Here is a 16,320-nt window from a genome sequence, read left to right as displayed (position 1 = left end):
TTCAAATGAGATACTCAGTGTTTTATTACAATTCTGGATTTTTCACGAAGTGCCCCCTATACCCAAATTTCAAGGTTTTTTAGATATAAATTCATTTGTCTTCTTAAAGCTTATTTTGCGTATAGGATGTGGAACATTGTTAGATAGAGATTTTTGAGTCATACCTATTGGAATGCAGGCTGTTGTATTCGAAAAAATGAACTCTTTCACGTTTTGACTTTTTGTTTGTTTTTTATTAATTGAAATCAATTTTTAACTTCCCAGAAGAACACTAGGATTAACTCATACAAGTATAATGTAGAGAGTAGGGTATAGTATTGACTCTGTAAGTTTTGTCAGTAGGAAGTTATAAAAATTCATTCAAGTTTGTCTTTATGTCAAATTTAAGACAATTTATCTACAGAATCTTCAGGTTTGTTTGAAATGAGGCTACGGTTTCCACCATTCTTGTCTCTCTGAAAAAGAGCTCCTAATTTCATCTGGAATTTCAGTAGAACGAAATGAGGGAATCTTGTTGGAAAATGATCGTTTGATGGACTTCTGCATTCTCCAATACTTGCACGAGGGCTGGATAAATAGCGTTCTTCAATAGAACATAATGAATTTGGCCAGTGAGATTACGGGGTATAAAACAACGGCCGATTATAAATAGCCGTCCAAACATTTAATTTTTGGGGAAGCTGAGTATGCACCTCACAAAATAATCTTGGATTTTCATCCGACAGTTATGCCGGTTTCAAATGTCGGGTAAAATGAACACTCGCCCGAAAAACAGATATCGAACATGTAATTTTGATTACCGCTAATAATTTCACTGACCACTTCTGAAGTCGGTAAAAGAATTCATAGAACCCAACTCTTGAAACTAAGTTGGACACTATTCAATGAATATTTGAACGTTTTGTAAAATAAAAGTATTCTTCAACTTTTCTCGTATAATGCGCCGTTTTCGAGTAATTTGATGTTCAGAAATTAAAAAGTATCAGTGAAATTTGAAAAATTGGGGTACTTTGGCTGAATACAACTTTGTTTGAAAGATCCACAGATGTGTAGTATCATATGTAGATTAAGCTAGTTATTCTGAAGGTAATTTTGTTTTTATAGGGATGGCATAACGCATTATGAAAATTTACATAGAACTCAATAAATTGTATCTACTCATATTGTGAAAAATAATGCTAGTCTAAATAAACGAGCCGATTTGTTCGATTTGAGTTTTGTTACTTTAATTTCGGGAAATTGTGCGATAAGGCCCAAGACCCGATTCAAGCCGAATTCTCTTCAAATTTGATCGCAAGAATGTTTGATACTAACTAACTAGTACTCTTGATGCTATCAAGATCTAAATGACGACAAATGATCAAATAAATTTCAGACAATACCTATGGTAAAAATTGCCATTTTTCAGACGTCGATTACTACACTATGAAACAATTGGTCGATAGACGCAGATTCAATACTCTTAACTTTCTCAACTCAAGAAAGTCTGAATATTTTGAATAATTTTCAAGTAGTTGGGGAGCCCAAGAGGGAAATTCGGGAATTACTCGAGCGTGTCAGAATAATATAAGGGTAGATACATTTGTGGCGGCGTAGTTGTACCCATGGTAGAAGAATACTTCATCTCACCATGGTGGTACCAAGGGTAGCCAAACGATGGCATCACTGCGCACGACGGTTGCGATCACAGGGTAGAATATACGTCTATTGCGGTGCAGCATACGCCAAACGATGGCGCCACCGGCGACGCACAACTCTATACCCTCGACGTAACCGGCGTTTATAGCAGGCACAAACTACGCTGCTTCGGCGATTGTCGTAGGTAGCTGCTAGGGTTCATTAACCTACCTGATGAGTCCGACCCTAGCAGTGGGACGAAACAATCACCCCAAGAGCACGCATTTCCTCAAATAGCGTGAACTCACCACTCAGCACATACCGCCAAACATTGGACCCGTTTATAGGGGAAATTGTCTAGGACAGCCTGTCAGTATAGTAAAAAAAAATCATTGTACATACTGGAGCGTATCAGATTAAGATATAATCTTATATATATGTAATTACATGTTAAAAAGTATACATTCTCTCAATCTGACAATTTAAACGTAACGAAAATGTGTAGGAGGGCAACAAACTTCCAAAAAAAAACGTCACGTGTAAATTCTTGCATATTGGCTTTTTTTCTTATTTTGCGGCTATAATGATTCAAGAATAACGAAAAGAATATAATCTGACAGTTTCAGCAATCGTAAACAATAGGAATTGGCCATAAAATTCACAAAAAACAGTTTTTTCGAATTATCTCCTCTCCTGGGCTTCAAATTGTTTTCGCATTCATTATAAAAGTTGTAGAGCATAACATTTTCTAAGATTTTTTTCCGTTTGTTTAAACGTTCTTGAGATATATGGCGATGAATGTACATAGATTGGGTTTCAACATTGACCTTGGCCTTTCGCATGTGTGGCTTAGCTCTCTATCATCTACAACTTTTTTTAATGAATACGGAAACGATAAGAGGTGCAGAAAGGGAGATATTAAAAAAATTATTTGTTTTCATCTTCAAACTATCAGATTAAGAAATCCCCCCTGATTTGTGTCCGATTAATGGGTCAACAAGTCTGCAACACCGAGATTAGCCATGTATATGAAAATCTGACACGCTCGAGAATGTACATATGACGATTTTTTTTTGCATTTTCAAAGGACCGCTGTGACCTTGCTCCGAATTGTGAGTCTCTTGAAAAGTAGCTAACTTTGTGTCCAATTAACATATACATACTCTCAAAATCCGACAAGCTCGAAATTTTTTTTTACCATTTTCAACTCTTTCGTGCGCCAAGCCCCACCATACAAACAGGCAGATTAACATGAATTTATTATCAGAGACACGTAGGGCACCCTAAAGGTGTTGTTTTACGCAGACGATGGTGTTGTGAGAATGAAGATGACTTGCAACGTCTATTATATAAGATGAAAATATCCGCTGAAAAATTTAATATGACCATTTCCATCAACAAAGCACAATCAATGGTCATCTCTAAAAATCCTATTAGATGCAAATTGGCAGTCGATAGTGGAATAATACAGCAGGTATCAAGATTCAATTACCTGGGAAAAATATATCGTGTGAAAGAAACCTGACAGAAGAAGCACGAACACAAGCGATAAAGGCATCGAGAGTCAGTGGCTATCTGATAGATATAGTGTGAAGGAACAAAGCGATGAGATCACAGAGCAAGACCAGAATTTACAAAACGTGTGTAAGACCTATTCTCACGTATGCCTCAGAAACAAGAGCCGAAACATCGTAAACAAAAAGCATAATGAGAACCACAGAGATGAAAATATTGCGAACCATCAAGGGAGTCACTCTAAGGGACCGAATAAGGAGTGATGACATAGGAGCAGAATTGGGCGTACAGGATGTGGTGAGATGGGTCAGGACACGAAAACGATTCTGGAGGGATCACGTAGAAAGAATGCCAGAAGACAGATGGGCAAAGTGGGCTAGAAATCAGAAACCGAACAAACGCAGACTTGTAGGCAGACCACCAAAGAGGTGGTACGAGAGCTAGAGTTTAGTATCGCAGGAAGATCCCAGAAGAGAGCCAAATGTACAGGATTGAACAGGACTTGGTCCTATTGAAAGAGAAGAAGAAGAAGAAGACGTAGGGCATATACGGTATCTCAATCTGCCGCACTGGAGTATGTACACCTGACGATTTTTTTTACATCTTTGAAAACCTGCAAATGCTTTTCCCACCGCTGAAAGTGCATACATCATAAAATCTTTTTTCTTTCTACCATCTGATTTTCAAAATCCACTAGGTCTCCACGACGCTCGAGCAAATCCCTGTTTAGCATTGTCGGCTCCCCAACTAAAGACTATCCTAAGGTTCTAAAAGGATATCCAGCTTTTCCTAGATCATTCTCATTATGTCAATAATGACGTTATTAACACGCCACGCACATGTTCAGCTACAGAATTACGATAATTGATACTTCATTCTATACTGCATTCATATTTATTTTAGCAGTTGGTTGGCCATGAAATAATTGAACCGATTTGGTATGCCTTTCAATCAGTTTGTATAAACTTCAATTATGTTCGTCACAAATTTTCCGAAGAGATTCGACATTATGATAAAATACGTAATAACAGAAACCCAAAAATGTTTTGACAAGCGTCATAGTCCCACATCTTCGTACTATACAGAGTGAAATGTGTCAAATTTCCATGGCCAACCGACTGCTAAAATAAAAATGAATGGAGTATAGAAATTCAAATTCGGATTGAATATCCATTTAACGGAATCTGGCTATTACGGAATAAACGCAAAATGATAATAATTGTTGCTCAGTATATATCGCATATGTAGCTGATTAAGCTATTACACGATTAAATCATCCAGGACGCCATATAAATTCACCAAATGTCTACATTATTTTCAAGAGCCATAAATTCTTGCAGATTACTGAGATAATGGGATTGAAATGTGATGTATACTCAATTTGCACAAATCCATCTCTGAAATTTGTTCGGAACCATTCAATATATTACAGCGAAAGATTTATAGCTGTTTGAATGAAGAAAAACGGTCCGGCCTGTATATTTACGCTCTAATTCGGGTCCGGACAGCATCCCTTCCGTCGAAACAGTTGCAAAACATCAGTTGGAAAATAATCAACCACCCCGAAGTAACAATTTGGCGGCATAAATCAAAAAAGATATCTTACACTAAAATTAAGCGAGTGTGGGGTCGTGATAGATCAGAAGGCGACCAATGGGGTTTATCAGACCCCCTCTCCAGCCGCTATGTGGGCGCCTTCAGCGGATAAAGAGCTATCCTGATAAGAGTTATCCTGAAACACTTGTTGACCGGCGTTATACTCTGTGGTTTGTAGTGTACGAGGACAGGTTCCGCGAGCTATCGAGGTGAGTACGTATTCTTTGAATTTGTCCTTTTTGTGCATGGATTTATGTGAAGTTTTTTGCGGTGCTGAATTTTCGCAGGATTAGAGTGAGGTTTCTATTCAACGTTTCTTCGAAAGTGTCGCGAAACCCTTATGGGAATACTTATTCGATGTTTTCCTTTCTAAGAAAATATTTTCAGAGGGAAAAAGTATATATGAAACTTTCCCGTTTTGTCCTTTTTGTAACTCGCATGAAGTTCAAAATTATGAGAAGCTGGAAATATTCCCTGTAGGTATCCAGTTTTTTTTATCTGAACGAAAATTCTTTCAATTATCCAGAAGATTTTTCAAAGCAAACGCATTCCTTTTTTTGAACCCCCAAAAATTTTTGGGACATAATATACAAAGTGTAAACGCAATAATTCTAACTATGAATAATTTCTTGCATTTACGTGAGCAAAATTTTATTTATAGTCTTTTGGGTTTTTCAATTCCCCGCCTGTTTTTTAATATTATTTCTTTTTTTCCTAAATTTAGGGTGAAATAAGTTTCGATTATTCTATGGGGATTTTATTGGTTCAGTGTTCTAGGGCAATTAAGAGTAACGTATCGGAAAGAAGTTTGAGCGTTTGTTTACACAATAATGCAAATTCCCAAAAATTTTTCGATTTCTTCTTTTTTATTTGAATGAACGTATTTCACATTGTATCCTGAGAATTTGGGTGTTAATCTTCATTAAAAATGTCATATTCTGACCATGCGGAGACCTAATCTTAGTGTTTCAACTGAATACCACTTCTTCAAATTTTTCCTTCGTTATTCTTCTTTCCTTTTTGAAATTTTGAAAATTTGTGTGCACAGTTTTTTTTTAACTCATAATTTCATCCAGTATTACATCTACTGAGAAATATTTACGTCTTTACCTCTTTCTCAGAGTATTTTCATTTAAAATGCAGATGTGACTTTAGAGCTGCTATTTGTATGTATCATAGAGTTGTTCTCAGAGTGCTTGTAATTAACCCATATTTTATAAATCAATACACCAAGATACAGCTGTATTTATAGATTTTTTTCATTCATTCAATAACTCATAACTTATGAAACACATATCGCATATTCTAATATTCGGTCCTTACATTCTTAATTCACAGTAGAGTCTACAAAAATAATAGCCTGAGTCTTTTTCCAGAATCGGACTTGAAAAAATTTATGAGTATGTTTCGATTCGAAACAACACCAAAAAGAATAAGAAGGACTTGAAGTATTTCAAACAGAAATAACGTTGACAATAATATACATTTTTGAGTATAAACAAAATAGAAAATCAAGAAACTCGAATTCTTGCGTCTTATTATTTAAATGCGTAGAGTGGTTCATATGCTATGATTAATTGAAAGAATGAAGAGAAGTGATGAATCAACCTGTATTTTGGTAATAAAGAAGGATAGATCTATAAAATAGATATGGGTTATTCAGAAGCACCCTTATTGTATGCGCATTTCCCAATGAATCACCTTGTATAATGTATATTGTATATGATAGCATTCATTGCAATCTGACAACTCAAGAATTTACAAATTCAGATGTTTAGTAGGCGCCGACTTTTTCAATAAAATACTTTGTTGGAGTTCTGGATGAAGAGACAGAAAACCATCATTTTGAAAGAAGATGTACATATATTTCAATTCTGTCTACGTCTTTGAGTAGTGCTACTTACTTCGAAAAACTTGATCAGCTGAAATCTCATTATTTCGATTTTCAGTATGTACTCCTTTCGAAAAAGGTGTTATCCATTTTCCATTCAAATGTGAGACTGACGCACGCGCCATTTTGCAACTACCAACTTACGGACAATGACTGACTTCTTTCAGCTTAACTTTTTTCCGATAATCTCATCATGCCACGACAAGATAATAATTGTTAGTTCAGAGTTTTGGTTTGAATTTCTGAGAAAAATTGTTCTGTAGCGAATACTCGCAATATACCTACTCTATCGATAGTAATTCGGTCAGAAATCAACGTTCTACAAGTTACAAAAACTGTTTACACTATTTAACAGTAGTTGCAGTTGCCACTATCAACGTAGTTCTAATGAACGATTGAGGAATCTTAAAATAAGACTGCAAGTGTATTTATATATTCCGATTGGAATTACGCAATATACATTTTTCCCGATTCTTGAAGTCCGAGTCCATAAATGTGCTAATTCGTTTCTTTACTCATTTCTAATGGCACTAATATAAATTTGGATACAAGCACATAATTTAAGGAGCTTTGCGGTCAATATTGTGATGCGAACTCAACGGAATTCAAATAATTTAATTAGTTAACACTCTTGAAATATTTATGGAACGATAACCTTTTATTTATCAGTAATGTGAAAGTAGGTATTATCCATTCATTGCGCCATTCACATATCATCAGCAGTAGTTGAGTAAAAAAATATTTTACTCCACAAATCGAAAAACGAAATATAGTAGTGTCTGCCAGTATTCAATAAGAGTTCATCAATTCCAAACGTTTTTCCATCGGAGAAGAAGCTATGTTACTCTGACGAGGTCAAATGATACCGAAACTATGATCAGCATCTGCTCTTCTTCGGTGGAACTTTTCCATTCAGTGGTCCTGACGATGGCAAATGGGCTAGTTCAATTCAGATCGTAATACTTGTTGATATTCATATCAGCGGGTGGTATGTATCTGAATTAATTCTTATTTTTATATTCATTGCCTCATGGTTTAGGGGTGATCTTCCTTCATTATTTTACCGATCATTTCTGCCGTGTACTGAACGTACTTCCACCTTCTCAATTCTTTACACGCATGTTGCTTGCAATAAGCAAGCCGGCGTACTCAATTGGAAGAAACATGGCCACATGTTATTGTCTCTGTCTGGGTTTCGTTATGGAGAGGATTGAATCGAATCTCCTTCGAGAACACCAGTCTAAAAAAACTGGAAATCTTCTATTGAAGGAAGATTCATCTCTTATCGTTAACAAGTTTATCATCGATTCATTTTTTGAATTTCATTGAGTTTTCCTCACTAGCTCTTGGCATTAAGCTTGGACGACGACTTTTTCATATCTCGTTGATATGCTCGAAACATAAAATTCAAGGAAGGTAACATTACATTTTCATCCCATTTTTAAGGTCCATTTTTGTTAAAATGTATAAGAGATAGAAAAAAAAATATGATCGTTATTAGGAACACTTGAAAGCGGTTTATTATTTTATTGTGATTGCATTATATTTAGCTGAAAAATCAAATACAGCTAGTTTATCGCACCACAAATGTTTATAACGATATCAACAACATTGCTAAGCGCTAAATTCTATTTTTTGTATTGAATTTCAATATCGACTTTGTTGAGACCAGAAAACGAACATCCTGAGCGACAAAACCAAAGTATGATTTTTTTTTATGACTAGGATGTTAGTTTTCATCTGAACATTGTTTGAAATCAATTGATATCAGTGAAATACTTTGTTGGATGTGCTTTATTCTTATTTATTTGAAATTTATAAAAATTTACAAAAATTTGAAATTATGGACAAAGAATAGAGCTTCGACTAGGACAACTCTTGCGATCTGCTATACGTCAAAGGTGTTCTTTCCACACAATACGTTGTTTTGACATTATAAACTTAGTTGAATTTGTACAATTTTGATGAGAAATTGATATGAACCAATATTCAATATACCATCATAGCATACACGTTTCAGTTACTCACATATTATTTCAAGAATTTTCAGAACCACAATAAAAAAACCTTACAGATGTATAATACAAGTCCTGTTTGTTAGCCCGTTAGTATAGTTTCTTTATGCTTTTTTATGATTTTTCATGATATTGTCGCTTTGTGACACAATATACAAATTGATTAATGAATGAACAAAACACTCACAGCTGGTTTCATAAAACTTCGACTTTCCAAACAACAATTTGACTGTCAATCGATTTCCCAAACAAATTTTTCTTTTTATTTGATCCACAGTTCTTCACCATGCAATAATTTTCGAAAGATATTTAGAGGTTTTCACCAATAAATTACACAAAAAAATTCAATAATCAGCAACTAGAACGAATTTGATAAACAAAAGGCGGTACGAGAATCAAAACATTCGAATCCACTTTGATCAAGGCCATAGAGTCTTAGGGCCTTAAAAACACTTTTGAAACACAGATGGCGCTCACATCACTTTAGTCGCTTCGTTTCCTATCTTTCCACTCTATAATCTTCGCATTGTATGAAACCAACCGATCATATTCATGCAGCTTGAAATGCGTTTTTTAGACGTCTGAATAAGGCTATACTCAAGGGAAAAGATGGTCATATCGAGTCGAATTGAAAAATTTATGAGTATTCGATAATTCTTTCAATGAATTAAAAATATTTTTATATGCAGAAATTATGGTACGTTCGCCGTGCCCGGTACACAATTTTATGAAATCAGGGTCAAAGATAAAAAGTGACCCATTTTCGGATCACGAAGGAGTGTACCAGAGAAAACGGAAAATGTATTTGAAATGGAAAAGAGTGTGCTCATTCTGTGGAGCGAAAGATAAATGTAAGATCCTTAATTATACGTTTGATATCCGGTATCACTTAAAAGAGCTGATTAGTCTTTTTGGAACAGTTTATAAGACAGATCCTAGTTTAATTTGAACCTAAGATTGATAGTGTTAGTAGATACAACAGAGAAAATTTCGGGAAAATTTTCATCATATTAGTTAACCAGTATTTCACTCGTTAACATGACATGAACATATTTATTCGCTCAAATTGCAGATTTTTTTAATTAGACGTTATTGGACATATTGTAGGTACACCCCAACGATCGTGCTCAATGTGCCGTGCATTTTTTCATATTATTTAATAATACAGGGTCTTTATGAGCGCAATGTGCATCGAAATATCCTCATTTTACCCATTTCAATATCTAATTTTTACGGGTTTGGAAGTTAAGACATATTCGATGTTGTCATTTCTTAAATCTAACGGCCAGTTTCCTAGTCAAACCTAAAGTTGCTTTTACTTTAAAGCTTCCTTTAACCCTACAAAAAATGACAGTAAAGGAAGCTGCTTAAAGTGACGTTAAATTCTATTATGAAACTGGACGTAAATCTCTCAAACATTGATGTTTAATATCATTAGGTCCTTTCGTTTGCATAAAAAGTGTACCATTTTTCTACACTCGATTTTACTATTCGTTTGCTGATTGAATTTACACCTGTGTAGAGGAAGTGTAGTTTATCTACATCTCCTTTTGACTATGTGTATATAAACTACACTTCCTCTACACTGGTTTAAATTCAATCAGCAAACGAATAGTAAAATCGAGTGTAGAAAAGTGCTACACTTTTTATGCAAACGAAAGGACCTATTATATTCAGTGCTCTTAGAATTTATATTACCCCTAACGTAGCCATCATTATTGAACTATATACTGATTATGAAGCTTAAAATATGAAAATTATTCTAGAAAATGACTTACCCCGCCATCATTTTCATCATTAGGTTAAATTTATTTTTCTGATTACAGCATTGTAAATTCGTCGTTCATTATACGTAACCTAACAAATGTGATGTAATTCTGAAAAAATCAACCAATTCTGGACGATACTGCTAGTAATATAATAGAAAGGAATATCGGTCAGATTGAATGTATCATCCTTTATATGGGTGTATGAAAGGCTAGGAGACATTTCTAAATAGCCATTTCGAGATGCTGATGCCGTATAGAGAAACATACAGGAATATGTGAAGTTTACCCTGTATGTTCAACTTTGTCTCTTCAGTATAATACAAATATTGCTGCTGGACTTCATAATGTTTGCCGCTTTATTTAATTTCTGTGGTAGCTCTCTCCCCCGTTCTTTGAAACTAGCCTTTTATTATTAATATGTGCTGAATCAAATCGAATTCCAAGGTGAAATTTCGAACCTCACTCCTATTCCATGCGCACTTAGTTCTATAACTTTCAAAACGAGTAGGTAACTATGCAGCAGTCCTACATGTTTCCAGCGTATTCACCATTTTGCAACGCGCTACTTTGAAATTGACAATACATTTTCTCATTCGAAATCTCCGCGTGACGTAAATACCTTCCCCTTTGAAGTTACATGATGAGGGTTCGATCGCAAGATATTTCATCAGTGTTGGTCCAGTGTTAGTTAATGCTTCTGAACAGATTAAATTTTTTTTTTTTAATAATTATAGTATAAAATTATTCGATTTTTTATCGAGTCATTAGTTATATTTTTGTCAGGAAGTAAGTTTTTACGTTTCTCCCTGTCCCAGTCAACGTTCGAATTTGCTACACAAAAAGACATGAGATCTCCTAACTCTTCAAACAGGAGAATTTTAATATATTTGAATATGGCTCATTCTCGATATAAGTGAAGTCAGTACAAGTATGAAGATTTGAACCCTAAAATCTTTCATTTTTCATTTATTCAAGAAGATTTGTGTATGATCAGAAGGTGATTCCTCGTCCAACAACATTGTCAAATATGCACCTTATCAGAGATGAGGGATAAAAAATCAGAACCTTTCTCGCGTCTTCGCTTATAAAATAGAAAAGAAAAGGAATATTTCGTTAACATTTGAGATAAATGTTGATATACTGAATAAAAAATAAGATCATCTCTGCCTTCTGTTCATCTTTATAGGTATCTTTAGGAGTAATCATTCTTTAAACTACTCTAACTTCTCGCAAGATACAAATTTACAGTTATACATGAAACGTGGTGTAGTTCAAAATCAAAATCGACCTCGAAGCGTAAATTGTTAATCAATCTGCATACCTACTTAATATGCACTGATAAATACCAAAACCTATATTAAAAACAAAAATAGATTTCTTTTATTCATCATCGGAGCTCTGTGAAAAGAATTCGCGCAGAGATTCAACATATTAAAAGTGCTGGTCCCAGGCCCGGATCTACGATTTTTTCTGACCGGGGCAAATATTCATGATGGCCCCCCCCCCCCCTTCTAAGGTTCGTAGGAAAAATCTAATTGCATATTCGTCATCACTTTCAACCCGAGTTTTTTTCACTAGTTCGAGGTCGTATAGATTACGAATATGCAATTAGATTTTTCCTAAGATGAGTACTTTGGGAAAAAAATCACTCATATTTTTTTCCCATTGTTCCATCAAAAGATATTTTTTCTCATTGTTCCATTAAAAGTTATTCTTTTCCCAAAATACTCCCAAAAATTGCATAAATGAAAAAAAATTAAAAAGTTTGTATTTACAAGAATGTCGTTTGCAACGCGCCATCGCCTATCGTTTTTACCCGCGCTTCATGAACGAAATTATTCCGAACAAAAATTTATTTTTGTAACTAGGTACATATATCGACCCGGATCATTTTACATATTAATTCAAGGTAGATCACGAATATGCAATTAGATTTTTGGAGGATCAGTATTTTGAGGAATAAATCACTTTTTGTGCAAAATTTCGGAAATATTGGTCAACTTTGAGGAGATGTAGCAGCTAGAAAAAAGGCACTAGTCATATGCTGTTTAATATTTTGGTGATGGATTGGTTCTTTGCAAATATAAAAATCCACACTTCATTCATCTATCTCGAACGGATCAGATTTTATGAATTTTTCCGCGAAGGTCCAAAATTTCCGATTTTCCATCGACCATAACTTGAAAAGTAATTTTTTTTTTTGATATCTGTTTGCATATTCGTGTTCTACGCCGTCGATTTAGTGTACAGAATGAATTCGGTTTTGATCGGAGACCAAAAATATTCTTCAGAAAACCGCCCACTTTGTATATATTTCATTTTGTGAAAACATTTAAAAAAAACTCAATTTCATGAAACTTTTGTATAAAACATTTTTTTGTACCTCTCTTAGTAACAAAGTTAAAGGGGGGCTCAAATTATGGTGAAAAACTCGGTACATCTATGGAAAATTTGAAAAAATTTCGATCTTACCGATTTCCACCAAAATTGGTGATTTTACTAAGGCATAGATTACGAATATGCAAACAGAATTATGCTGAAAGGATTAGTTTTTATGTTATGGTCTATAGAAAAATTGGAAATTTTGGCCCTTAGTTCCAGATGAGAAGGCGATGAGTCGGCAATTCCCCAGGCAAAGAAATTACTGCTTGCGACGCAGTGTAAACATATCAGATCTCTCAACCTATTTTACCCAAGTGTGGCGGTCATTCGTAGATGACTGAATAATATGCAGTTAATTGATCCCTCATTGATTTTAAATATTTTAGGCATAGTGATGGTTTATCATGTTTCTATTCTACAGTTTCCATTTTAGCACTAGGAAATTAATTTTTTCCGTAAAAATCAAAAGTAAAAAAATTTCAACCTCTGGTTGATTTTGGCGCCCCCTTAGGCTGGCGCCCGGGGCAAGCGCCCCGCTTGCCCCCCCCCTAGATCCGGGCCTGGCTGGTCCTCCTAGCAATGTTTTGTTGAAAAGTATCAGTTCGAAAACGTGGCAGGGGTTTGAATCAGTATCAAACTTTTTGAAAGTGACTCAGGGAAGCTAATCCTTAATCATAGTCGGGTATCAGCGTTAACCTCGGATGATCGTAGAGGTCCATTTTCTTTGCTAGAGAATACGCCAATGGAATGGATGCATATCGGGAGAAAATTATATGGAGTGATGAGTAGAGAGTATGAGTATCCACTGCTTACGACTCGACGGATATTTTTCATTCCCCAAATTAAAAGAATACTGGAATACTTATGAATAAATTTCATTTTACACTGTTGGAGAATTCTTTCAATAAGTAGTTCTGATTTGTTGGATATGCATTGAGCAATTGATGATGCAGATTCGAAAGAAGTTTTTATTGGTTAAACAGAAGATGATTTACCAAAAATTTCAAATGCTCCACATTTAATAGTCTCAAGTTTTTTGTTTTTAATCGAACAATATTTTCGAAGTAGGTATCTCAGAAATCAATATTATACTTCAAATTCAGATTTTAGGAAAAATGGGCCCATTGTGAAGTTTCAGAAACATGTCGCTTTTCGTAACTAAATAATTATTTGTAGGAATACCTCTCTGTTAATTTTTTTTTGGTATGAGGTGAATTTCAGCGAATTTCAAGATACCAGAGAAAGAATAACAATAACTGATGTCAGTCCTATCCTTGAGAATTAATGTAATGGTTGAATACTCAAAGGTCCTATATACTTTCGAATTATAATTATAATATTATTATTATTATATTATAATATAAGTTAAAGAACCAGAAATCTATTATTTTCCAGAAAGATGGCTGTAGTAATGGATATCTTGTAAATACGTAAAGTTTCTATCGGACAATCTCAAATCTATGCAAATTGAAAAGGTGACTTTTGGCAGTGAATCAATTCTATTCTTGCTTTTTTGTTTTTGTTTTATAAATGGAATTAAATCGACCTATTTCCTAAACAGATAATGGCTACACATTTTTAATTATCAAACAATATAGCATATGACTGCGTGAGTTTTAACAGAGGTTAGTGTAACTGTTCGGCGTATGATACAAAAGGGCTTAGGCAAAAACCCTGTCTCCCCGTGAATAGTATGTTGATGACAAATCTGTTTACAGAATATTTTTTTAATAATGAAGGGCTTCTTTTTCATTGACATAAAAATTTCTCAATCCTCTCCCCATCTCGAAATTATTTCTGCAACAACAACAAAAAAATGAGAAAGCAAAGTTAACAACACAACATTCATTATCGAAGACTTGATAATAACTAAAGAAAAAATTATTAATTATATTTACATAACTTGTTCTCCAACAACACTGTGAAGAATCATCCCTGCGTCGAAAATTCTCTGTTCATTTTGGTCAAAGCTCGGTGCAGTTGCTCAAAAGGTGGCCAAAACAAGACATACGATGAAGATTCCAAATACCCATTTTGTGGGATCGGAAAGGAATAATTTATAATCAGTTCCATTTGGCCAACCATTTGACCATATGAAGCTAGGGTCGCTAGTGATCGACAAGGAACAGCCAGAATTGGCCACCAAGAGTAGTGTTATATTCTTTCAGCACAAACGGCAGACTATACTCGTCTATAGTGATTCCCCAGAAACTCCAGGAGCTTGTATGGGGAAGGTTTGATGCATCCAATATATAGTTCGGACCCGTCACTAAGATTACTATGTTTTTTTGCATTTCAAAACTTCCTTCCTTGTAAAAAATTGGCATCAAGTAAAGATTGTGGAAATTCATCAAAAGAGCAGAAACTTCCATGAAAGAGGCATTACGAATGCCTCAACAAATTGTAGAACAAAAGGATCCATTTTTGACCAAAATCACACAATCCAAAAGATGTCAAATAAATTCTTGAAGTTCACAAAAAATGAAGGATTTCTTCTATCCCAACCGTTTAATTTTTTATCTTCTCATATACATTTCATCAATTCATCATATAGTAGGGGGTTCCTGTATTGCATCAGGCGATGAAATAGCTGATGACTTCGGAAATTATAAATAAATAAACTACATCCGGAAATTTTTAAGAATGTAAATGTTAAATAGTTTTGACTGCGGTGAAGAATACACTGAGAATTCATAGCTGAATTGTTTTTATATATTAACTATATGTTTTACTTTATTCATTTCAGTAGATAGATAAGTGACCATAAGTTCATTTCAATATTAATTTGAAGATTCGTACGTACGTTATTTTTATTATTACTACAAAATGTTCGATAGAATGAAGTACCTACCTCTTGAATTAACTATATGTTAGCTGTAAAAAATCTCTTTTGAATCATGCAAAATTCAGTGATCTGAAAAAAAATTCAAAGTCACTATAATTGCCGGATTTCCTCTTCCATTTTTAACGATAACCTAACAGTTATTAATTCAAATTTCTCGAAATCGAATGATCATGGCATGATCGGTCGATGTATAGGTATATTGACCAGTAAATGGAATAAAAATATATTTTTTTTATTTTGATATATCAAGTGACACTTTTCAAAACTCATTAACGTTTTGAAACGTTTTACTTTTCGTAACGAGTTATGAAAAGTAAAATATTTGGCAACTGATGATGAATCGATACTTCAACGGAGTGAAAAACTGGATAATTATAATATAAGAGTCTGACATCATTCAATATCAAATATCAAAAATTGCAATCCCCGCAACTGTTCAAATAAATTCCCTTCTTCATTTAGAATTAATATTTCTTGAGATCGAAACTGTCCAAAAACAAACAACGAATAAATTAATCTCAAGAGATAGGCTACATATAAATGGGTAAAAACATCTTGAAAGTTATATCCTACTACTCCAAAGATTGTAATGGATTCATATGTCGTAAAATGTGGACGATTTATATTACGCAAAAAAATGGCTATTAACGAAGATGTCTTCATCTTGCAAAAGTATAAAATGTTAAAAGA

General features: G+C 34.3%; 1 protein-coding gene across 1 annotated transcript in view; it reads left to right on the top strand.

Annotated features, from left to right (window-relative positions):
* Nucleotides 1–4,833: 4,833 nt before the first annotated feature.
* The window catches only part of LOC123309906 (FMRFamide-related neuropeptides), a 76,538-nt gene continuing 65,051 nt past the window's right edge, over nucleotides 4,834–16,320 (top strand). The window contains exon 1 of the mRNA XM_044893207.1: nucleotides 4,834–4,937. The gene's annotated coding sequence lies outside the window, so the exon portion shown is untranslated. The remainder of the gene's footprint in view (nucleotides 4,938–16,320) is intronic.

This window comes from Coccinella septempunctata, chromosome 3 (assembly GCF_907165205.1).
Source record: "Coccinella septempunctata chromosome 3, icCocSept1.1, whole genome shotgun sequence".
NCBI lineage: Eukaryota > Metazoa > Arthropoda > Insecta > Coleoptera > Coccinellidae > Coccinella > Coccinella septempunctata.
This window is presented reverse-complemented; position numbering and strand designations above follow the sequence as displayed.